The 24,186-nt window shown below is 44.2% G+C and overlaps 1 protein-coding gene across 3 annotated transcripts in view; it reads left to right on the top strand.

Moving 5' to 3' along the window:
- Positions 1 to 24,186, top strand: part of IGF1R (insulin like growth factor 1 receptor) — a 449,624-nt gene that overhangs the window by 40,109 nt on the left and 385,329 nt on the right. The gene's annotated exons all lie outside the window — the stretch shown is intronic.

Genomic DNA, 24,186 nt, shown 5'->3' with positions numbered 1-24,186 from the left:
TATATGTTATTTGGTAGTTACATTCCCAGCATCTGTGGCATGCTGTGTTGTAGGATTCCTGGGATAAATTTAATGCTGAGCGGTATTGATGTAGAATGTGAATTTAGGGTGCGGGAGGGAACTTTTTAAAGTGTTATTATGCATTGGGTTAAAATAGTCTGCAGTAAGCCAGCTTGTCTGGGTTGCTGTTTTGAACTAGGAATTCTAGGAAAGCATCTACAACAGTGGTTCTTAACTGGGGGTCGGGATCACTTTGGGGATCAAACGAATGTTTCACAGGGGTTGCCTAAGACCATGGGAAAAGACAAATTTCCCATGGGGTTAGGAACTAAAAACTTCTGTTCTGGTGCCTTGGAATATATTTTTACAATCCAATCAATCAGGCGTTTACAGCGACCTTCCTGCCTCTGACCTTCCTGCCAATCATCTTAAAGCTCTGTTGGGAGAATTAACGCTAGACTTGTGGTTGGGGCTCACCACAACGTGAGGAACTGTATTAAGGGGTCGCGGCCAGTAATGGGCAGCCAAAATTTTTACTGCCACACTGGGTGTAGCTTATTTTGTGGATGTGACAATGGTCATGTGACTGGGTAGGTGTGGCTTGCCAGCCATGTGATCAGGTGGGAGTGGCTTGAATGATCATCATCATTCAAGTGAACTGTTAAGTCCTCGACTTGCAACCTTACCAGTGTCGCTCGCTGGTGTGACAATTTGCTTCGCGTTTCCCGTGCTCTCCTTCCTGGGTCACCCCCCTTGCCTCGGGCTGGGTAGTTAGGGGAACGCGTGCTGCCAGAAGCATAAATGCTGCCAGTGCCGCTTCCACCCACGCCTTCTGCTTGCACCTCAGGCGGGAGGTGGCCGCGTGAGGCTGGAGGGAAGCTGGGCAGGAGAGAAGGAAGCTCGTCCGAGGCCAGGAAGGAGGAAAGAGGAAAAAGGCAAGGAGCGCAGACACAGCAGCAGCAGCAGGAAAAAAAAGGAGAGCCCAGCGGAGACCAGTAATCCAGAAAGTGACAGCTGCCGATCAGCTGGAGCTGGGCACGCATCTTCATTTCTGCTGGTGGAACTGCGTTCCCCCCGTCTTGCTTGCTGCCCACCCCTGGTTGCAGCATTAGAAAGATTGAGAACTGCTGATCTACAAGGTAGCTTCCTTCCTTTATTTTACTCGCATTCTATTTTTGTTCTATAAGGCAATTGTGCAAGGATAAAATGCTCCCAGTTCGCTCGTGCCTGTTGGTTGTCTTAGAGCCAGTTGCAATGGCAGCTTGAGGCTCTGCCCATGTGACTGGGTAGGTGTGGCTTGCCAGCCATGTGATCAGGTGGGAGTGGCTTGAATGATCATCATCATTCAAGTGAACTGTTAAGTCCTCGACTTGCATTTGGGTTCTTTTACCCCCTGTGCATGAGCAAAACATTCTGTGCCTGCACACAGGGCCGCCGATAGAAGGGTACTACAGGGAGCCCCGTACCGGGCCCGGTGATTAGAGAGGCCCCGCATTAACGCCGTCAATCAGAGCTTCCCTTTGGTAAAAGAAAAATAACCCGGATGAATGGACGTGAGGGAAACTTGAGGCGCCTTCCCAAAGCAAAAGAAGGGAGGTTTGTTGTCGTGTGGGGCTGGTCTTCAGAACCTTGTAACTTATACCAGCGTTTCCCAACCGGTGCGCTCCTGCTCGATGCCGCGGTTTTCGGCGCTCTCCTGCTGGGCCCCAAAGAAGGAAGGCAGGAAGAAGGAGAGCTTCATTCTTCGCGCCTTTTTCCCGCCTTCCTTCTTTGGGGCCCAGCAGGAGAGCGCCGAAAACCGCGGCATCGAGCAGAAGCCGGGGGACAGCTGCGAGCGAGAGCTCCAGGACGGAAGTACCGGCAGCGCCCCGCCCAGCTGGAACTTTCGTGGCGTTGGCGGCAAGTGTCCTTTGTGGCCCAGTGGGAGGGCACTGGCGGTAGGAGGGGGGGCGGCTGCAGCGGCCGCAGGCAGTCGCGGGGAGATGGCGGCGGCGAGAGGGAGCTCCAGGCGGCGGCGAGAGGGAGCTCTCTCTCTCTCTCTCTCAGCTGACTGCAAGCGGGAGCCCTGACGTGGCGGTTGGACGTGCTGCTGGACGTCGTACATGCTGGCACTGCGGGCCTGGCATATACGGTGTCCAGCAGCACGTCCAGCTGCCGCCGTCAGGGCTCCCGCTTGCAGTCAGCTGAGAGAGAGAGAGAAAGAAAGAGAGACATATAAGAGAGGCAGAGAGAGAGAGAAAGAGAGACATAGCAAGAAAGGCAGAGAAAGAGAGACAGAGCAAGAAAGAAAGACAGCAAGAGAGGCAGAGAAAGAGAGAGAGAAAGAGACATAATAAGAGAGGCAGAGAGAGAGAAAAAGAAAGAGAGACATAGCAAGAGAAAAAGAGAGACTTAGCAATAGAGGCAGAGAGACAGAGCAAGAAAGAAAGACAGCAAGAGAGGCAGAGAAAGAGAGATAGAGAAAGAGAGAGAGAAAGAGAGACATAGCAAGAGAGGCAGAGAGAGAGAAAAAGAAAGAGACATAGCAAGAGAAAAAGAGAGACTTAGCAAGAGAGGCAGAGAGAGAGAGACAGAGCAAGAAAGAAAGACAGCAAGAGAGGCAGAGAAAGAGAGATAGAGAAAGAGAGAGAGAAAGAGAGACATAGCAAGAGAGGCAGAGAGAGAGAAAAAGAAAGAGAGACATAGCAAGAGAAAAAGAGAGACTTAGCAAGAGAGGCAGAGAGAGAGAGAAAGAAAGAGAGAGAGAGAGAGAAAGAGAGAGAAAGAAAGAGAGATAGCAAGAGAGGCAAAGAGAAAGAAAGAGACATATAGCAAGACAGTGAAAGAGAGAGAGAAAAAAGCAAGAAAGAGATAGCAAGGGAGACAGAGAGAGAGAGAGAGCAAGGGAGAGAGAAAGACAGAGGAAGGGAAGGAGGGAGAGAGAAAGAGAGCACATAAGAGAGGAAGAAAGAAAGAAAGAGGGATGGAGAGAGAGAAAGAAGGGAAGGAAGGAAAAGAGAGAAAGAGGGAGAAATAGAGCGAAAGGGAGGAAGAGAGAGGGTTTTTTTGTCCAAACTTTTCTTTAGCCTCCCCCCCCCGCCCCCCCCCCCCCCCTTTTCAATGTTCCCCAGGATTTTGAAAATATGAATAATGTGCCGCGGCTCAAAAAAGGTTGGGAAACACTGACTTATACAACGATAGAATCCCTGTATTATCAGAGGGTCTCCAACCTTGGCGACTTTAAGACTTGCGGACTTCAACTCCCAGAGTTCCCCAGGCAGCTTCGCTGGCTGAGGAACTCTAGGAGTTGAAGTCCGCAAGTCTTAAAGTCGCCAAGATTGGAGACCTCCTGCTCTATCTACACTGCTCAAAAAAATAAAGGAAACACTTAAACAACACAATATAACTCCAAGTAAATCAAACTTCTGTGAAATCAAACTGTCCATTTAGGAAGCAACGCTGATTGACAACTTGGAGTTTATATTGTGTTGTTTAAGTGTTCCCTTCACTTTTTTTGAGCAGTGTACTTTGAAATTAACTTGGATACCACGGGCTCGTTCAGACCTGCGTTCACCGATGGGCATAAAAACTAGATCGAAAAGGATATTGAGATGTGAAGCAATATGAAATTGTATTTGGGGTTTTTTTAACAGCTCCTATTTTAATACCACTGATAACTACACAACCCCCTGGATAATTAGAATAGAATAACAATGGGAAGGCACCTTGGAGGTCTTCTAGTCTAACCCCCTGCTTAGACAGGAATCCTACACTACTTCAGACAGATGATTTTTTTTTAAAAAAAAGTAGTTATTATGTAAACATTAAAAAAATAAGATAGTACATAATCTATCATTTTACAATATACTTATTTGTTTGTTTACATTTTGTATTTGCATTTTATAAGACAAGCAACAAAACAACACAACATAACAAACACCACCCCTGTCCCTTTTGAACTGTTATCCTCACAGTTCCTTCTTTATATAGTTATACGGCCTGTAACATCAGCGGTTATTATATGATTATTCTATAGTTCCAGTAAAACTAAGGTCAAGTTGTTGCTATCATAATGTTATGAATAAAGTTAATTCTGGGAACATCGGGTTTTATTTACAGCTATTTTCAGATGATTATCTAACATCTTCTTAAAAACTTAAAAAAAGTAGTTTTAAAATGGTGTGGGGGGGGCGACACTTAGGCTGTATGGGGCCCCAAAATTCCTGATGGCGGCCCTGCCTGCATAGAGGGTAAAAGAACCCAAATGGCAACGTTCAGGCGGGCGAGTGGAGCCTCGTGCCTTCACGATCTGCTCTCCAACGACCGATAGGCACCAGCGATGTATAGAAACCGTCTCCTATCTTTACTTATTTAACTTCAGCAAATGTTGGTTCAGATCAAGCATCCTTGGCAGTGTCCCATTTTGATCCACAAATAAATAATACGTTGTTAGAATTGTGCATTGAAAGAATGGTTTGTTAAGGATTGAGAAGAATGTATTCATCGGAGTCAGGATTGAGCTCCAAATCTATGTTTTCTAAGCAAGACACTTGATAAGTGAGCTTTGCTCCATTTTATAACCATTCTGGCCACAGTTGTTAAGTGAATTAGTGCAGTTTTCAGTTAGTAACGTTAAGTTCCCCTTTGACATTGCTTGTCAAAAGATCTCATAAGTTGGTTCCATGACCCTGGGATACTGTAACTGTCATAAATGCAAGTTGGTTGCTAAGCGTTTGAATTTTGATCTCTTGACTATGGGAAGCTGCAATGAACATAAGTGTGAAAACTGGCCATAAGTTATTTTTCTCAGTGCCGTTGTCACTAAACGATCACTAAACGAACGGTTGAAACTACCAAGACTATCTGTATATAGGAATAGAACCAGTCTTCCTTCTTTCTTCTGGATCCTTGCCCAAACTAGTATAGTCCTTCCTGCTTGAGCAGGGGGCTGGACTAGAAGATCTCCAAGGTCCCTTCCAGTTCATTCATTCTATTCCAGTAAAAGCATAATTTCTCTGGATAAGATGCCTAAACCAGTTTTACCTCCCGTTAAATACATGTAGTCCTCAACGTACAACCATTCCTTTAATGACTGTTCAGTGTTATGATAGCCTCTGAAAAAGTGTTTTATGGCCCATCCTCAACCGTTATAACCATTGCACCACTCCCCAGGTTTCATGCCTGGAATTTGAGTGCTTGGCACCTGATTAAGAATTTTAGAATAGAATAGAATTTGTCTTCACTGCATAAGTTCTCAATGTACATTAAAAAATACATTCATCAAGAATCATATGATGCAACACTTAGTGGCTAGTCCTAGGGTACCAAATAAGCAATCAAATCATACTAGGAAACTAAATAAAACAATATAAATGGTAAAGATACAAGCAGCAAAGTTATAGTCATAAGTAGAAGGAGATAGGCAATAACAGGAAGGATGAGAAGAATAGTAATACAGTCTTAGTAAATTGTTTGACAGTGTTGTGAGAATTAGTTGTCTAGCATGGGGAAAAAACTGTCCTTGTGTCTAGTTGTTCTGGCGTGTAGTACACTATAGCGTCGTTTTGAGGGTAGGCGTTGAAGCAGTTTGTGTCCAGGATGTGTAGATATTTTCACAGCCCACAAGTTACATTTAGGACAGTTGTGATGTCTTGCCATTATGTCACCTCAGCCAGCTTCTGACAAGCCAAGTCAGTGACGGAAGCTGGGTTCACTTAATGACGGTGTAATTCCTTTAATGACCAGATTTAAAAACAATGATAAAATTACAGTCTGATTCTGGGACTGATTCGTTTATCAACATCACTTATTAACCACAATTCTGATCCCTACTGTGGCCCTGCATTGAGGACCACCACAGCATTGTAAATGTTTTGTGATCTCTGTACAATTGGAGTGTGGATGTAATTGCATCTTGCCAGCCTCTGGTGGGTACATTTTGTTTTCCAGGATGTTTTCGAAGTTTAATTGTCTTTAACGTGTCTGTGCAAGAGAGCAGAGAGGGATGTCTCAACCACAGACCAGATAGTGGTTAGGATACAACTGTGATCTCGCAGAGCTCTGAAATTATCTACCCATAAAGCTCTCTTCTTCCCGTTCTTTTGATTTCTCTTGAAAAGTATAGCCTTATGGAACCTGAGATCCAGCAACATGACCCGGTGCTAAGGACACAGGTGTTGAGAACAGGCATTCATGAAATTTCCACCTATACGAGTCCAAGGTTATCGGCTCACTTTCATTCAAAGCAGTCAAGGCTAGAAATATTTTTTGAATAAATATTAGGGCTCTGTGCACATGGAGATCTATCCACCCAGCCTGTCTTTGGAGAATGGATAGCCTTCATGAAGGGGCATTGGAAATTCTGGTTTGTTGTCTAATAGCAGAGAGCTGCAAACTGGCGGTTTCTTGGGGAGAGCCCCTTCCATTTAGGGTTGCAAAATTAACTTGTGTGGCAAAAAAGATAATGTTAGAAGCAATCCTCTGATGGAGAAGCAATCCACAAAAGAGATCCTTTGTAGGTCAGGATTGAACTGTGGGGCCCTTGGGGCTCTCTGAGCTTGGTAGTTTTCTTGCAGACATTGCATGATTCAACTAGGTAACATTATCAGTGATAGAAGGAAGCGGTGGTGGCTCTCTCTTTATGTACAAGTGGTTTGCCTTGCCATTGTTGGTGAGGTATGGTTGATTAGGGAAATAACTTATTAGAGAACTTCAGTTGAGGAGTCCTTGGTGTCTCTGAGCTTGGTGATTTCCTTGCAGATATTTTATTACCCAGCTAGGTAACACCATCAGCGCAAAGAAGGAGTTGGGTTTGGTCTCAAACTAAGTAATTGGATGTTTGCAAGAAAACAACCAAAGCCCAGAGAACACCAAGGAGCCGGCATCCTTTACTTAAGGCAAATTAGCATCAATAGAGAGAGATATTTTGGGGTCTCCTGGGTATCTGATTTGGAGAACATATCCAGTATAACTATGAAACTAGAGCCGATGAATCCAGGGGTGAAACCCAGCAGGAAGTTTTGAATAGTTTGGAGAACTATTGTTAAGCCGCTCAGAGTCTGTTTGGAGTGAGCAGCATATAAATACAATAAATCATTCAGCAAATGCCACCTCTGGCTGGATCCAAGAGTGGGGAGGGAGGGGGGGATTTTGCAGTAATCTTTCCTTGCCCCCACCAAGCCACACCCACACCCACAGAACTGGTAGTAAAAATATTTGGATTTCACTACTGGCTGAATCTCTTTTCTTGCTCTGGATTTGAAGAAGTGGACATTCATTGACAGAGTATTTTAAGAATGGAAAGAATACCTCATTGGCAGCCGTTTCATATGCTCTCTAAGATAAATGGAACTTGTTAACCTTATTTTATACAGATGGAAATTGAAGTAGTTCGCCCAAAGGATTTTTTTGTTGAAATGCATGGACCACACATTCTGTTTTATATTTATTCATTTTCCTGTAAAATTTATTGTCTGAACTCTTGCCTCCCCTCCCCACCTGTATTTTTAAAGTCACCCAATATTTTTTATGAATCCATTTTCAGACAGACAGATCTCAAATAAAAAACAAACAATTCAGTATACACAGAAACAAAAGGAAACACACAACAAATAAATACATTTTAAAAACCAGCACTCCCCTTGTAATTGTAACCGGCTTAATATGAAACATTTATCTTGGAAGAAATGTTATTGTAGAGATGCCAAAGCTCTGCATGTTGCTGACTGATTTCTTGAAGGTGATGAAATATGAGAAGTAAAATTCTTATCTAGTTGGAGCTTGGCTGGATACAGATTACCATGTTTAATTCCATGTCTATCATAAATTAGAATATGAACATGATGCTTCATACCATACTGCATGTGGATATTCTCCGGTCTGTGGCTCCAACCCAACTAATCTGAAGGGAAAAAAATAATCTAGAAGGAAAATCTAGTATCTATGGAAGAAGGAAACACGTCAAGAAGACGTATGGAATCAGCAATTAATTTGATTTAAGATCCTAAGGTATTTCCAAACATCACCATCTATTGTGTGCTGGTCATGGATCTTTATGAATCCTGGAAGAAAGGAAAGACTGAAAAACATTCTCTTCATCCCCAAAGCTAACCTAAAGAGACATGGGTGGAAGAATAGGAAATAGCCTTGCAATAAGTCATAAGTAGAAACATAGAAACATAGAAGACTGACGGCAGAAAAAGACCTCATGGTCCATCTAGTCTGCCCTTATACTATTTCCTGTATTTTATCTTACATTGGACATATGTTTATCCCAGGCATGTTTAAATTCAGTTACTGTGGATTTACCAACCACGTCTGCTGGAAGTTTGTTCCAAGGATCTATTACTCTTTCAGTGAAATAATATTTTCTCACGTTGCTTTTGATCTTTCCCCCAACTAACTTCAGATAGTATCCCCTTGTTCTTGTGTTCACTTTCCTATTAAAAACACTTCCCTCCTGAAACTTATTTAACCCTTTAACATATTTAAATGTTTCGATCATGTCCCCCTTTTTCCTTCTGTCCTCCAGACTATACAGATTGAGTTCATTAAGTCTTTCCTGATACGTTTTATGCTTAAGACCTTCCACCATTCTTGTAGCCCGTCTTTGGACCCGTTCAATTTTGTCAATATCTTTTTGTAGGTGAGGTCTCCAGAACTGAACACAGTATTCCAGATGTGGTCTCACCAGCGCTCTATATAAGGGGATCACAATCTCCCTCTTCCTGCTTGTTATACCTCTAGCTATGCAGCCAAGCATCCTACTTGCTTTTCCTTCTGCCTGACCACACTGCTCACCCATTTTGAGACTGTCAGAAATCACTACCCCTAAATCCTTCTCTTCTGAAGTTTTTGCTAACACAGAACTGCCAATGCAATACTCAGATTGAGGATTCCTTTTCCCCAAGTGCATTATTTTACATTTGGAAACATTAAACTGCAGTTTCCATTGCTTTGACCATTTATCTAGTAAAGCTAAATCATTTACCATATTACAGACCCCTCCAGGAATATCAACCCTATTGCACACTTTAGAGTCATCGGCAAATAGGCAAACCTTCCCTACCAAACCTTCCCCTATGTCACTCACAAACATATTAAAAAGAATAGGACCCAGAACAGACCCTTGTGGCACAGCACTTGTAACCTGTCTCTGCTCAGAATACTCGCCATTAACAATAACTGTCTGATGTCTACGCTTCAGCCAGCTGCAAATCCATTGAACTATCCAGGGATTAAGTCCAATCTTCACTAATTTATCTATCAGCTCTTTATGTGGAACCGTATCAAAGGCTTTGCTGAAGTCCAGATAGGCAATATCCACGGCACCACCTTGATCCAACACCTTTGTGACATAGTCAAAGAAATCAATGAGATTAGTCTGACATGATTTGCCTTCAGTAAAGCCATGCTGATTTGGGTCCAATAAGTTATTGTTTTTTAGGTGCTGATTTATCCTCTTTTTGAGTAGAGTCTCCATCATTTTAACTATAACTGATGTCAAGCTAACTGGCCTGTAGTTACCAGCTTCTTCTCTACTGCCCTTCTTGTGGATAGGCACAACACTGGCCATTCTCCAATCCTCAGGAACATCTCCCGTTAACAGGGATTGGTTAAACAAATCAGTCAGGGGGGTAGCAATGACAGATCTGAGTTCTTTAAGAACTCTGGGGTGGATGCCGTCTGGACCCATTGCCTTATTTATCTTTAATCGTTCAAGTTCTTCTAAGACATCGGCTTCTAAGATCACTGGAGCTGAATCCGTACAGCTGGAAGCAATGCTATATCCCTCTATAGTATTATTTTGTAAGGTGTTTTTTGAGAAAACTGAAGAGAAGTAGCTATTGAAATGGTCAGCGATCTCCTTATTCCCATCAATGCATGTATTATTCCCGGTACTAAGCTTCGTGATGCTGCGGTTTTTCTTCTTCCTATCACTAATATATCTGAAGAAGGTTTTATCCCCCTTCTTTACAGATTTGGCAATTTCTTCCTCTTTTGAGGCTTTAGCAGCATATATTATCTGTTTCGCCTCCTTCTGTCTCATTTTATACACCTCTCTATCAGCTATAATTCCAGACTCTTTATACCTCCTATAGGCAGCCTTTTTTTCATTGACTATAGCCCTGACATCATTGCTAAACCATACCGGTTTCTTCTTCCTTTTACTTTTAGTTATTTGCCTTACATACAGTCCTGTGGCTTTTAAGATGGCCTTTTTTAATACAGTCCACTGGGTGCTCGCTCCTGCCATTTTATCCCTCCCCAGTAATAAGTAATAATTACTTATTATTTCACCATCAACATATAATTCAATACAGTTAAATAAGAGGGGCTTTTACAGAGAAGAGTGGGGTCAACCTAGAATCATAGAATTGGAAGCGTCATCAGGTCCAACCCCCTGCTCAATGCAGGATTTGCTAAACCATCCCAGAAAGATGACTGTCCAGTCTCTGTTTGAAGACCTCCAGTGAAGGTGAGCTAACCACCTCCTGTGGCAAACTGTTCCATTGGTTTATCACCCTTACTGTTAGAAAAGCTTTTTCTGATATATAATTTAAATCTACTCCCTAGCAGTCTCATTCCACTGTTTCTAGTCCTTCCATGGGCTAATGAGAACAATGCTGATCCCTCTGCTCTTTGATAGCCCTTCAGATATTTGTAGACAGCTATCAAGTCTCCTCTCAGTCTTCTCCTTTGCAGACTAAATATCCCTAGATCCTTTAACCGTTCCTCATTGGAAATGGTTTCCAGACCACTCACCATCCTTGTAACTCTCCTTTGAACTTGCTCTAGTTTATCGATGTCCTTTTTAAATTGCCCCCCCCAGAACTGAACACAGTAGTCCAAGTGTGGTTGTACCAAAGTACAGTAGAAAGGAATAATTACTTCACGTGAGCGAGATTCTATGCTTCTCTTGATGCATCCCAGGATTGGGTTTGCCTTTTTGCAGCTGCTTCATACTGTTGACTCATGTTTAATCTGTGATCTACCAATACAACCAGGTCCTTCTCACCTGTGCTGCTGCTCAGACATATTCCTCCCATTCTATATGTGCTATTTTCATTATTTTTGCCCAGATGTAGGATCTTGCATTTCTCTCTGTTAAATATCTTTCTATTAGTTTCAGCCTATTTTTCAAGCTTGTCTAGATCTTTTTGAATCCTATCTCTATCTTGTTTAGTATTAGCAACACCACCTACTTTTGTGTCATCAGCAAATTTGATAAGTTTTCCTTCATTCATTATTCTTTGGGAAGCAGAGAGGCAACTGCTCTTTGTTTAAGCAGAACATTTTTGAAAAAGGAAATAAAACAGAAAATAAAAAGGGAGAAAGGAACTTGGCAGGAACCTTGTGAAGAATACCCGCTGAGCCCTGGTAAGTTTGTGGGGTGAGTTTCTGTTTAACTACTAATTCGGCTTTTTTTAAAAAGCGTGTGATATAATTTTTTTAGTGCGTGATATAATCCTAAAACAAGTAGGAAAAAAAATCCCAAAATGAGATTATTGAGATTATTAATTTAAATTGTAACTGGATGGGTGGGCATTGGATTTGGTATTGTGTACTGTACTGTTTTTTATTTATTGTTGTGAGCCGCCCCGAGTTTGCTGATAGGGGCGGCATATAAATCCAATAAACCTAAACCTAAACCAATAAACCAAAAGTAAACTAAGACCAAAACAAAAATTTGAACAACCTAAAAAGCTGCAGTTTATTTTTTTTAAAAATCAATAGTGAGTAAGGGAATAAAATTATTAAGCTTATAAAAAATCATTGATATCTAGAAGAGGAAGTTAAATAATTTTTTTTAAACAGTAATTTGTATACTAATAACAGCAAACATATACTAATAAGAAATGGAGGTCGATAACTGGCAGACGGAGGGGAGGTTACCAGTGTTTTGCATTGAGTGTCACATGTATGACTATTTGTCTGCTGTACAGAAGTCTTGGGTGTGTGATCAGTGCAATGAGCTCCTGGCTCTCAGGGAACAGGTTCTTTTCCCTTGAAGCCAAAGTAGCAGACCTGGAGAAGCAGGGAGAGATAGTGAGGCAGGAGAAGATCTTCAGGGATGCAGTAGGAGCATCCCATTCCATGCTGACAGCTCCCCAGCTGCTTTGGAAAATGGGGATCTTGGGCAGGGAGGACATCAGTCTGTGGAAGAGGGACAGGCTCTCTTAGTTGGGACCCCTTCCTTGGAGGATGTGCCCATATCCTCTTACACCATGGATACTTCTCCATGGGTGGTGGGAAGGGGGCTGTCAGGCTCAAAGTCATTTTGTGAAGTCTAAGGTGGGCCTGACACAGCTTGGGAGTGAGAGAGAGAGAGAGATGCCACCACACATTCCTTTCTCCAGATGCCATAGTAACAAACACAGGAAGGAATCAGGAATCCTGCATAGGATTGGCCCTAATGACTGCACTTGTGGGTGTGGGGATGTGAGATGGGGTTTTGACTCGGATGTAATCTAAGGGACTCAGAGTTGGAATGATTCCAGTCGAATCCAGACATGGCTGTTAATAAATCCTACCCGGTGAGAAGCACAGGCTTGGAATTGTTTTATTTCTTGGAATGCCGTTTTGGTTCGCTAACGGGCTTCTTGTAGTGAGTGATTCAAATGTTAGAAATATAGAGAGACGGGCTTGCGATGGAAGTGTTGACCGCATGGTAAACTGCCTGCCGGGTGCAAAGGTTGCGGACATCACGAGGCATCTAGACAGGCTGATAGATAGTGCTGGGGTGGAGCCCCAGTGACATTGGGAAACTAAGCAGAAGGTCCTGGAAGCCAAATTTAGGTTGCTATTATTACTATTATTATTATTATTATTATTATTATTATTATTATTATTATTATTAATTAGATTTGTATGCTGCCCCTCTCCGAGGACTCGGAGCAGCTCACAACAAGAACAATACAAACCCAACATTTAAAGCAATTTAAAACCCTTAATATAAAAACAATCATACATCTCATGCAGACAATACATAAAGCAGAAGCGGCCCAGGGGAATAAATTTCCCCATACCTGACGACAGAGGTGAGTTTGAGGAGTTTGTGAAAGGCAAGGAGGGTGAGGGCAATCCTGATCTCAGGGGTGAGTTGATTCCAGAGGGTCAGGGCCGCCACAGAGAAGGCTCTTTCCCCGGGTCCTGCCAGATGACATTGTTTTGTTGACGGGACCCGGAGAAGGCCAACTCTGAGGGACCTAATCGGTCGCTGGGATTTGTGCGGCAGAAGGTGGTCCCGGAGATATTCTGGGCAGAATATGCTAGGCAGAAGATTAAAGTCCAGGAGCCCCAAGGTTGCATTCTCAGAAATGTTACCTGTTCTACGCGCAGGGCCAGCTAGACAGGCAGAGCTCGGGAGCTTCAATGCGTGGATGAGGCAGTGGTGTTGAAAGGAAGGGTTTAGATTCATTAGGAACTGGGAAACATCTTGGGACAAGCCACACCTGTACAAAAGGGACGGGTTATACTTGAACCATAATGGAACCAGATTCCTGGCGATTAATATTAAAAAGGTTTCAGAGCAGCTTTTAAACTGATCCATAGGGGCAAGTCGACAGGAGCTGGGCAGCTTCATGAATCAGGAGGGGCTCTTCTGTTTGGGCCTCTGCATCCTTTATGAGTTTCAGAGTGGACACTCTCTCCTTGAGACTTTGCACCTTTTCTTCCAACAGCCACACTATTCTCTAAAGCAGTGTTTCCCAACCGTGGCAACTTGAAGATATCTGGACTTCAATTCCCAGAATTCCTTAGCCAGCGAATGCTGGCTGGGGAATTCTGGGAGTTGAAGTCCAAATATCTTCAAGTTGCCATGGTTGGGAAGCACTGCTCTAAAGCACCTGAGGGCAGGTCAAAAAATAATGGGTGAAAGGAGAGATCCAATCTGTGGGCCCACAACCATAATTACATAGCAATCACATGCCCACAACCGTGATTCAATGCCCTGCATGTGCTCCCGGCACTGCCCTGCCTCCCATGCATGCATGCATGAGCCCCCCCTCCATTTCCTGACTTCCGTTGGGCCTGCCAGGCCTGTTTTTCACCATCCCAGGCTCCAGATGCTTTCTTGGGGCCTGGCGAGGGTAAAAGTCCCTTCCCCCCAGAGGCCCTCCGAGGCTGAAAATGCCCTCTCAGAGCCTTTGCACGTGTTGAAAATCAGCTGGTTGGCATGTGCGCTGGGGCTGAGCTAGAGCAGTGGCTCATGTGCCGGCAGTTATGGCTCCGCAGGCCACCTGTATGCCTGCCCTCTACCAGAGACGTGGCTGCCCAGTCTCTTCTTTAAAAGCTTCTGGTGATGGAGCACTAACAGGTTTTGGAGGTTGTACCAATGGTTGTTATCACCGTTAGGAAATTTCTCCCTAGTTGCAGGTTGCTTCTCTCCTTGTTCAGTTTCTATCCATTGTTTCTTGTTTTACCCTCAGATGCTTTGAAGAATAATTTGGCCCCCTCCTCTTTGTGCCAGCCCCTCAAATATTGGAAGACTACCATCATGTCACACTCCGTCCCCACAGTCCTTTTCATTAAACTAGACATACCCAATTCCTTCAACTGTTCTTTATAGGTTTTAGCCTCCAGTCTGTTAATCTTGACCAGGATGGTAGAAGGTCTTTTGCCTTGAGGCAGCGGGTTGGATTAGAAGATCTCTCGAGATCCCTTCCAACTCCATCATTCTGTTTTAATCTCTGTAGTTGCTTCACTCTTGAAGGTGCCACAAAACCTCAAGAGCCACCTTTTGAAGAGTCCTCATGATAGTAGTGAGGTTGATCGCTGCCAGCACTGCTCTTTTGAAAGGGAATGATACATGTTCCAATTGTTCAAAAGGAAGCGTCCTGTTTACTCTGCTCAGGAAGAGCAAAAAAGGGAGCTGAAAGGCGACAAAAGAGCTGTATGTGGAGGAGGAAACAGGCAACAATGTTTCTCTGTTTTCAGCACGATCCTGAACTTTAGGATCAGAATGCTCCACAAGCACCTAAGCCCAGTAAAGTAAAGATATCATTTTTTGTGAAACCTCCACGGTATGGTTGCAAGGAAGTGAATAACCCACAACAACATAATTAATCAATTAATATCCTCAGTGATTCTGCAGCTCTCCCCACACAGTCCAAGGAATTGCAATCAAATCCAGCAACTGCGATGAAGCAAGATTTCATTCATTGCTTCATCGCTGGAGGCTGTTCTGCTCAAAAACCTAATGTTCTGTTCCCGGGTCTATTTGACCCGGACCGCAAATTGTTCATTTTAGGTACTTATATTTGGTCTTTTTGAAAGCTTTGTTCACTTGGAAACAAGTTTGAACATTTCTGAACATACTGAAATGAAAATTGAAATGAAAAAATTAATGCTTATTGGTTTATTTTGCTGATGAAATGCGCCCCCCCCCCCCGTTTTTGTGAATTGTTTTTCAATTTATAGATAGTTTTGCTTGCAAAATGCGTTCTATTTTACTAAAGTTGGTGTGGGATTGGTAGCTTGAACATTTCTGAAAATAATGATATGAAAATTGAACTGAAAAAATTGATGCTTATTTGTTTATTTTGCACATAAAAGTCTTCCCCCCCCCCACTGTTTTCAATTATTTCAATTTATATAAAATTTGTGCTGTTAATTTCAAAATTACAAACTTGTTTTTAGTAAAATGGATTTCTTTCATAAAATTAGTTGTCTGGCTATGATGTGATCGCTTTTCAAAAGGATATTCCAAATATTTCTAGCCAAATATATATAAAAAGTGAAAATAATGGCACACAGCAAGGCCGAGGCGAGTGGCCCTTTTGTGACCAAAATAAACAAATAAGCATCATTTTTTAAAGTTCATTTTTATTTTTCTTATTATCAGGAATGTTCAATTTAGTATATCAAAACTTGGGGGGAAATTCCTTAGATTTGTAGCCTAAAAAAATATAAACTGACACGAAATGCTGAAAAAATTGGGGGGGGGGGCTTTTTGATCAAAATAAAAATATAAGCATCAAATTTTTCGTTCAATTTTTCATATCATTACGTTCAGAAATGTTTAAACTAGTTTCCCAGTGAAAAAAGTTTTCAAAAAGACCAAAGTTAAATACCTAAAAGATTTTTTTTGTTTCGGGTCAAATAGACCCGAACAGTACAAGTATAGGTAAAATTTTGCCCAGAAAAAAGTTAGCCCCCACCCCCAATTTTTTTAAAATAATGATCAGCAATGTTAAATTGAGTAAATCAATGCCTAAGATATTAAAATTATTTTGGATTTGGAGCCTTAAAAAAAAAGTAAAGTGAAAATGGTTGCAAACAGCCGGGGGGAGGGGGGGAGGCCTTATTTCTGATTTTAAAAAATCAATAAGCATCATTCTTTTCAGTTCATTTATATTTTTCTTATGTTCAGAAATGTTCAAACTACCAATCCCACACCAACTTTAGTAAAATTGAACGCATTTTGCAAGCTAAACTATCTATAAATTGAAAGAAAATTCACAAATAAAGGGGGGGGGGGTTTCTGCCTTTTATAATCAAAATAAACCAATATGCATAATTTTTTTCAGTTCAATTTTCATATCATTGTGTGCAGAAATGTTCAGACTACTTTCCAAGTGAAAAAAGGTTTCAAATTGACCAAACATAAGCACTTCAAATGAATAATTTTCGGTCCGGATCAGGGTGACCTGGGAACAGAACTTTAGGGACTTTTTTTTTAGTAAAAAGAAGCCACCCACCCACCCCAAAAAAATTCTCATAGAGAGCACCCCTGAAATGATGAAAAGTCATGAAATTTCAAGTTTCAGATAGGCAGGGGAATTTTTTTTCAGGGTCTCACAGACCCAAACAGAACAGCAGGGTTAAGAAGAGACTAAGCAGGCACTTTTCTGAAATGGTGTAGGCCAGTGATGGTGAACCGTTTTGGGACCCAGTGCCGAAAAGGGAGCACATGTGCCTGCGGGTGGTACCGAGTGCCAAAAAGGGAGCATGTTGGAGTGCACTCATCTGGGCCGTGACCAGGAGGAGGGGTTACCCAGGGGTCATGTGCACACCAGAAAATGTACTTCCCATGTCTGGCGTACATATGCATGCTGGCTGGCAAGTCTTCTGGTTTTTGATGTGCATGTGCATATGCTGATCAGTTGGCTGGAACCCATGCTCATGCCGGAAAATGGAAGATAGGCTCTTCTGATTTCAGTACTGCCACACGCACAAGGGCCAACTGATCGTCGTGTGCGAATATGCACCAGAAACCCGGAAAAGGACCAGGTGATGCTGCACGTGCCAGGCAACATATTTCCATGGGCCTGGAGTGGCGCACATGCCATAGGTTCGCCATCACTGGTGTAGGCTCTCCTCCTTGAGCAGGGAGCTGGGCTAACAGAAAAGCCCCCTTTTTTTTACAGTTAAGCTTTTTAACAGATTAAAAGGGTTGGAAGGGACCTTGTAGGTCATCTAATCCACCCCCCTCGCCCAAGCAGGAGACCCTGCACCATTTCTGACAGATGGCAGTCCAGGTTTTTTTTGGAAAGCCTCTAATGATGAAGCTCCCACAACTTCTGAAGGCAACTTCTGTCCTACGGGTTAATTGTTCTCACTGTCAGAAAATTTCTCCACATTTCCAGGTTGAATATCTCTTTGTTCAGTCTCTATCCATTGTTCCTTGTCTGGCCTTTGGTTGCCTAGGAAAATAACTTGATCCACTCCTCTCTGTGGCAGCCCCTCAAATATTGGAAGACTGCTGTCATGTCTCCCGTGGTCCTTCTCTTCACTAGACTAACCGTGTCCAATTCTTGCAACCGTGCATCGTATGTTTTAGCCTCCAGTCCCCTAATCATCTTTGTTGCTTTTCTCTGCACTCTTTTTAGAGTCTCAACATTCATTTTTATAGTGTGGGGACCAAAACTGACTAGATTTAGATTTAATTGGATTTATATGCCGCCCCTCTCCGAGTACTCGGGGCGGCTCACAGCATGTACAGAAAAAAACAGGAAACAATAATAACAATCCAATTATACCTTAAAAAAAAATCTTAAAATTCTAATTAAAAACTACCAATATCATTCATTCAGCAGTCAAACTAAGCATTCATCGGTCGGGGGGGGGGGGGGAAGGTCTAAGGAACCCCAGGCCTGGTGGCAAAGATGAGTTTTTAAACTTTTTCGGAAGGCAAGGAGGGTGGGGGCAGTACGAATCTCTGGGGGGAGCTGATTCCATAGGGCCGGCCCCCCCACAAAGAAGGCACTTCCCCTAGGTCCTGCCAGCCAACATTGTTTGGTCGACGGGACCCTAAGGAGTCCAACTCTGTGGGACCTCACCGGTCGCTGGGATTCATGCGGCAGAAGGTGGTCTCGGAGATAATCTGGTCCTATGCCATGTAGGGCTTTATAGGTCATAACCAACACTTTGAATTGTGTCCGGAAACAAATTGGTAGCCAATGCAGTCCGCGGAGTGATGGTGAGCTATGGGCATTTCTTGGAAGGCCCAAGACTGCTCGCACAGCTGCATTTTGGACGAGCTGAAGTTTCCAAACACTTTTCAAGGGTAGCCCCGTGTAGAGAGCAAGGTCGAACCTCGAGGTGATAAGGGCATGAGTGACCGTGAGCAGTGACTCCCGGTCCAGATAGGGCCGCAACTGGTGCACTAGGCGGACCCGGGCAAACATCCCCCTCGCCACAGCCAAAATATGATGTTCTAATGTCAGCTGCGGATCAAGGAGGACGCCCAAGTTGCGGACCCTCTCTGAGGGGGTCAATAATTCCCCCCCCCCCCGGGTGATGGACAGACAGATGGAAGTGTCCTTGGGAGGCAGTACGCACAGCCACTCCGTCTTGTCTGAATTAAGTCTGAGCGTGTTGGCACCCATCCATATCCTGACAGCCTCCAGACACCGGCACATCACTTCCACTGCTTCGCTGAGTGGACATGGGGTGGAGATGTACAGATGAGTATCATCAGCGTACTGATGGTAACTCACCCCATGCCCTTGGATGATCTCACCCAACGGTTTCATGTAGATATTGAACAGCAGGTGGGAGAGGACCGACCCCTGAGGAACCCCACAAGGTAGGGACCTAGGACTTGACCTCTGACCCCCCGCTAACACCGACTGCAACCAACCAGAGAGGTAGGAGGAGAACCACTGTAAAACAGTGCTTCCCACTCCCAACCCTTCCAGTCGGCGCAGAAGGATACCATGATTGATGGTATTGAAAGCGGCTGAGAGGTCAAGAAGCACCAGGACAGAGGATAAACCCGGCCCCGCCAGAGATTATCCATCAGCGCAACCAAAGCAGTTTCCGTGCTGTAGCCGGGTCTGAATCCTGACTGCTGAGGGCCTAGATAATCGGCTTATTCCAAGGACCGCTGGAGTTGGAGCGCCACCAACTTCTCAACAACCTTCCCCATAAAGGGAAGGTTGGAGACAGGACGGTAGTTGTTGAAAATGGCTGGGTCCAGGGAAGGCATCTTGAGGAGGGGGCGCACAAGTGCCTCCTTGTATGGAGCCGGAAAGGACCCCTCCCTCAGAGAAGCATTGGTAATCTCCTGGACCCAGCTCCGTGTCACCTCCCTGCTGGCCGAAACCAGCCAGGAGGGACACGGGTCCAGTAAACAGGTGGTGGAACTCACAGTTCCAATGGCCTTGTCCACTTCATCAGGTGTCACCAGGTCAAACTCACTCCAAACAGATGATCTAAGATGGGCCCCTGTAACCTCAACTGACTCGTTGTCAGCCGACTTTGCACTCCAGTCAAGATCAGTCCGGATCTGAGCGATTTTGTCTGCGAAAAATTGATTAAAAGCCTCGGCACTACCCTGCAAGGGCTTCCCAACTCCCCCCTGGTTAAGAAGGGAGTGAGTCACCCTGAACAGGGCGGCCTGGTGGGATTCCGCAGACGCAATCAGGCCGACATTGTATGCACGCCTTGTCGACCTGATCGCCTCTTTGTAAATCTCAATATGAGCTTTTACAAGTTTTCGGTCAGATTCGGATCTGGTCTTTCTCCAACGCTTCTCTAGAGTTCTCTTCTGGTGTTTCGTTCCCTGGAGCTCCTCGGTAAACCAAGGAGACCTCCAGGGTCTGTTGCCAGAGAGAGGTCACAAAGGCACAATTCGGTCAAGAGCCTCCGTCGCAGCCCTATTTCAGGCTGCAGCAAGGGACTCCACTGAGCTGTGGACAAGTGAATCTGGCAAAACACCAAGCGCCCTTTGAAAGCCTTCTGGATCCATCATGCGTCTGGGGCGGAACCTCCTAATCGGTTCCGCCTCCCTGCGGGCGAGATTTGGAGCCTTAAAATCAAGCCGTAATAGAAAAAGATCTGACCATGACAAAGGCAATGTCTCTAAGCCCCTTAATATCAGATCATTATTCAACTGTCCCGAGAGGAAAACCATGTCGAGAGTGTGCTCCCTCTCATGGGTCGGGCCCTGAACTACTTGGGTCAGATCCATGGTTGCCATGGTGGCCATGAATTCCTGCGCCAACCCAGAGGATCCGCAGAGCGATGGCAGATTTAAATCCCCCAAGACAATAAGTCTGGGGGACTCCATTGCCAGCCCGGCCACCCCCTCGAGTAGCGCAGGCAGGGCTGTTGACACGCAGCTGGGAGGCAGGTACGTAAGCAACAAGTCCACCTGTACCCCTAGGTCCAACCTCATAAGAAGGGACTCACAACCCGCAATCTCAGGGGCAGCAAGCCTACGCAGTTTTGATGGTCTTCTTGGCTATAATTGCCACTCCTCCCCCCCTTCCCTAGGGTCATGGCTGGTGTCACACCTGAAACCCGGCTGGGCACATTTCCGAGAGAGGAACTCCTCCCTCTGGGCCCAGCCAGGTCTCAGTCACACACGCCAGGTCTGCTTCCTCATCCAGAAGTAAATCTTGGATGAGGGGAGCTTTATTTAAAGCAGACCTGGCATTGAGCAGCAACTGCCTGAGCCCAGGTTCTGGATTTCGCTTGTCACCAGTTCTCCGGGTTGAATCCATGGGGCCGGAACAAGGAACTACTTTCAAGCAGTGGTCCCTTCTTCCTCGCGAGCAGCCTACCCTATGTCTTTCACCATATCTGCCTCTCCCCAGCACAATCGGAATATTTCGGCCCTCTTCCACCCCAGAGATGGGCTCCCCCGCTCCTCCTGCCTCCAGGCTGCCACGCAAACTGACCCTTCCATTCAACCCATTCATTTACACTTTAGTCTTTCAATCATATCCATTCAAACAATATAACAAACAGCCTTCCTTAAAAAGTATTAATACTTAAATACAAGAATAAAATATATATTAAAGTGTATTAAAATGCACATTTCATCAGTAAAAATCTATCCAGTCTATCCCATTCATACAGATTCACCCAAAAGCTTCTATTAATTAATTAATTAATTAATTAATTAATTAAAAGTATTACCAAAATTAAAAATACATTAAAAAGTACATTTAAATATATATATGGGTCCTCAGATAATCCAGTAGTGCAATAAAGATATTAAAAATTTCATAAGTGCTACTAAAATATTATAACTGTATCAAAATGTACTAATATGTATAAATATATAAAAATATATTAGAAAGCTAAACAGAACCTCAGTTTTAGTTTTGGGGGGGAAGTCTTAGTCTTAGGGGGGGAAAGTCTGATATCTTAATATATCCATAAATATTCATCGTTGGAGTCTTGTCTCCTCCTCCTCTTAAAGTTAAGGGAAGAAATGTAAGAAAGAAATATCAATGACATAATTCTGGCCCCAAAATGCCCAATTTCTTCCTCGATCCGTCTGTTGATTCATTTTCTCTGCCAGACTGCCAGTTCCAACCTGCCTCGGTTTACTCAATTCTTAGATGCATTCTTCCTTGCCAATTCGGGTTAGGTGAATGGTAGTGTGCATTGATGTCAATCCCTCTCGTCTGCCTCTGCGTCCAGAAAGCCAGGTGTTGGCAATGGTCCCTCTTATCAGCCTCCGGGTGACGAGGTGTTAGTGTCAGGTGTCGGCGTCAGGTATTGGTGCTGGCGTCGGCCTCTCTCACCCGCCTTGCATCATAGATGTTAAACGGCTTCCGGGGTCTCTAGAAGATCTCTAAGGTCCCTTCCAGCTCTATTCTGCTTGATTGATTCTCCTTCGCCAAGGTGGTACTTCGGAGTTGGCATACCTCCAGGATCCCAATAGATAACGCTGTTTAATCAATGGCATGGTGGTCTTTGACTATAATAAAGATGGAATCAATCAAACTTGTTGTGTGCCAGCTGTGCTAAATCCAATCATCTGGACAGTGGGCAGTGCTTTAAGTAAACAGGCTGTATGGAGCAGTATGTACACTGCAAAAGTTGGGTGGTTACTTCTGCCAGAGGGTGGCAGGGGGGTGCTGGTCAGGTTGAGTCTCTTCTAGAAAACCTCCAGCAATGGAGCACCCACAACTCTGGGAGGCAAGCTGCTCCACCGGTTAAATTGTTATCTCTGCCAGGAAATTTCTCCTTGGTTCTAGGTTGGATCTCTCTTTAATGATGTTCCATCTGTTACTTTTTGCCTTACTTTCATCTACTTTGGAGAATACAGGTATTTCTCAACCTACAGCTATTTATTTTGTGACTGAAGTTACAATGGCATTAAAATAAACAAAGATGATTAGGCAACTGGATGCTAAAACATAGGAAGAACGGCTACAGGAACTGACTATGTCTAGTCTTATGAAAAGAAGAACTAGGAGTGACATGATAGCAGTCTTCCAATATCTCAGGGGCTGCCACAAAAAAGAGGGAGTCAAATTATTCTCCAAAGCATCTTTGAGGGTAGGACAAGAAGCAACGGCTGGAAAGTGACCAAGGAGAAAAGCAACCAAGAACTAAGAAGAATTTTTTTGACAGTGAGGACAATCAGCCAGTGGAGCAATTTGCCTCCAGAAGTAAATGCTCCAACATGAAGTTTTTAAGAAGAGATTGGTTAACCATTTGTCTGAAGTGGTGAGAGTTTCCTGCCTATGCAGAAGGTGGGCTAGATGACCTCTAAGGTCCCTTCCAACTCTTTTCTTCTATTTCTGAGAAAGGGACTTATGACCCTTTTTTTTAACATGATCAAGATGTGGACACTTGGCAACTGGCATGTACTTAACGTCAGTTGCCATGTCCAGGGGTCACACGATCCACTTTTTGACAAGCAAAGTCAATGGGGAATCCAGATTCACTTCACAACTGCGTTACCTACCTCATCAATTGCAGTTATTCACTTGCCAAGTATGATAGAAATATCATAAAATGCAGCAAAATCCACTTACCTCTCTTCGCAACATAAACTTGAGGCTCAGTTATGGTTGTAAGTTGAGGACTACCTGTAAGTGGAGACATCCTCTCTCCCTGCTCTAGTCCTCTCTAAATCCATGGTGGGATTCAGCTGGTTTGGGAAAACCGGTAAATTGCTGTCTGGCTTCATTCCTCCCCCCTCCCCGCTCCATTTTGGATCCCAGATAAGTGCAGGAAGGCCTCCTAGGCCCCAAACCAGATGTGTGTATGTGTGTGCGCGATATGCCCCCTAAGGGCCCATTTTTGCTTCCAGGAGGCTTTAGGGAGGTCTCCTAGACAGTAGCGGGATTTAGCTGGTCCGAGTGAACTGGTAGTTAAATTGCGGTCTGGCCCCTTGTCTCCCACCCTACCCCTTCCAGGAGTCCTCAAGTGCCCCATTTTGGCTCCCAGGTATATGCAGTACAGGGTGTGGGGGGCAGTTCCCCCCCCAAGTCCTGTTTTTGGTCCCGGGGATTCACATCCCCCTAGCCACACCCACCGTGGCCACCAGCTGGTCATTAGGGCAGAGAACCAGTTGTTAAATTACTTTAATCCAGTGGTTCTCAACCTGGGGGTTGGAACCCCTTTGGGAGGGGTTGAACAATTGTTTCCTAGGGATCGCCTAAGACCCTGGGGGGAAAAGACAAACTTCCCCTGGTGTTAGGAACTAAAACTTCTATTCTGGCACCCTGGAACATATTTTTACAATCCAACCAATCAGGCATTTACAGTGGGGGTGTCACTCTAACCTTCCTGCCAATCAGCTTAAAGCTCTGTTGGGAGAATTGGTGCTAGATTTATGGTTCGGTGGTCACCACAACATGAGGACCTGTATTAAGGGGTCGGGCATTAGAAAGGTTGAGACTCATTGCTTTAATCCCACCACTGTCCCTTGCTTTGCAAGTCCTTTCTTATTTCTGCTTCTGGCTCCTTGCTTTGGGCAGTGGGGTTGGCAGTCTCACCTCCCCAGGAAACCTA

This window comes from Erythrolamprus reginae, chromosome 10 (genome assembly GCF_031021105.1).
Source record: "Erythrolamprus reginae isolate rEryReg1 chromosome 10, rEryReg1.hap1, whole genome shotgun sequence".
Classification (NCBI taxonomy): Eukaryota; Metazoa; Chordata; class Lepidosauria; order Squamata; family Dipsadidae; genus Erythrolamprus; species Erythrolamprus reginae.
This window is presented reverse-complemented; position numbering and strand designations above follow the sequence as displayed.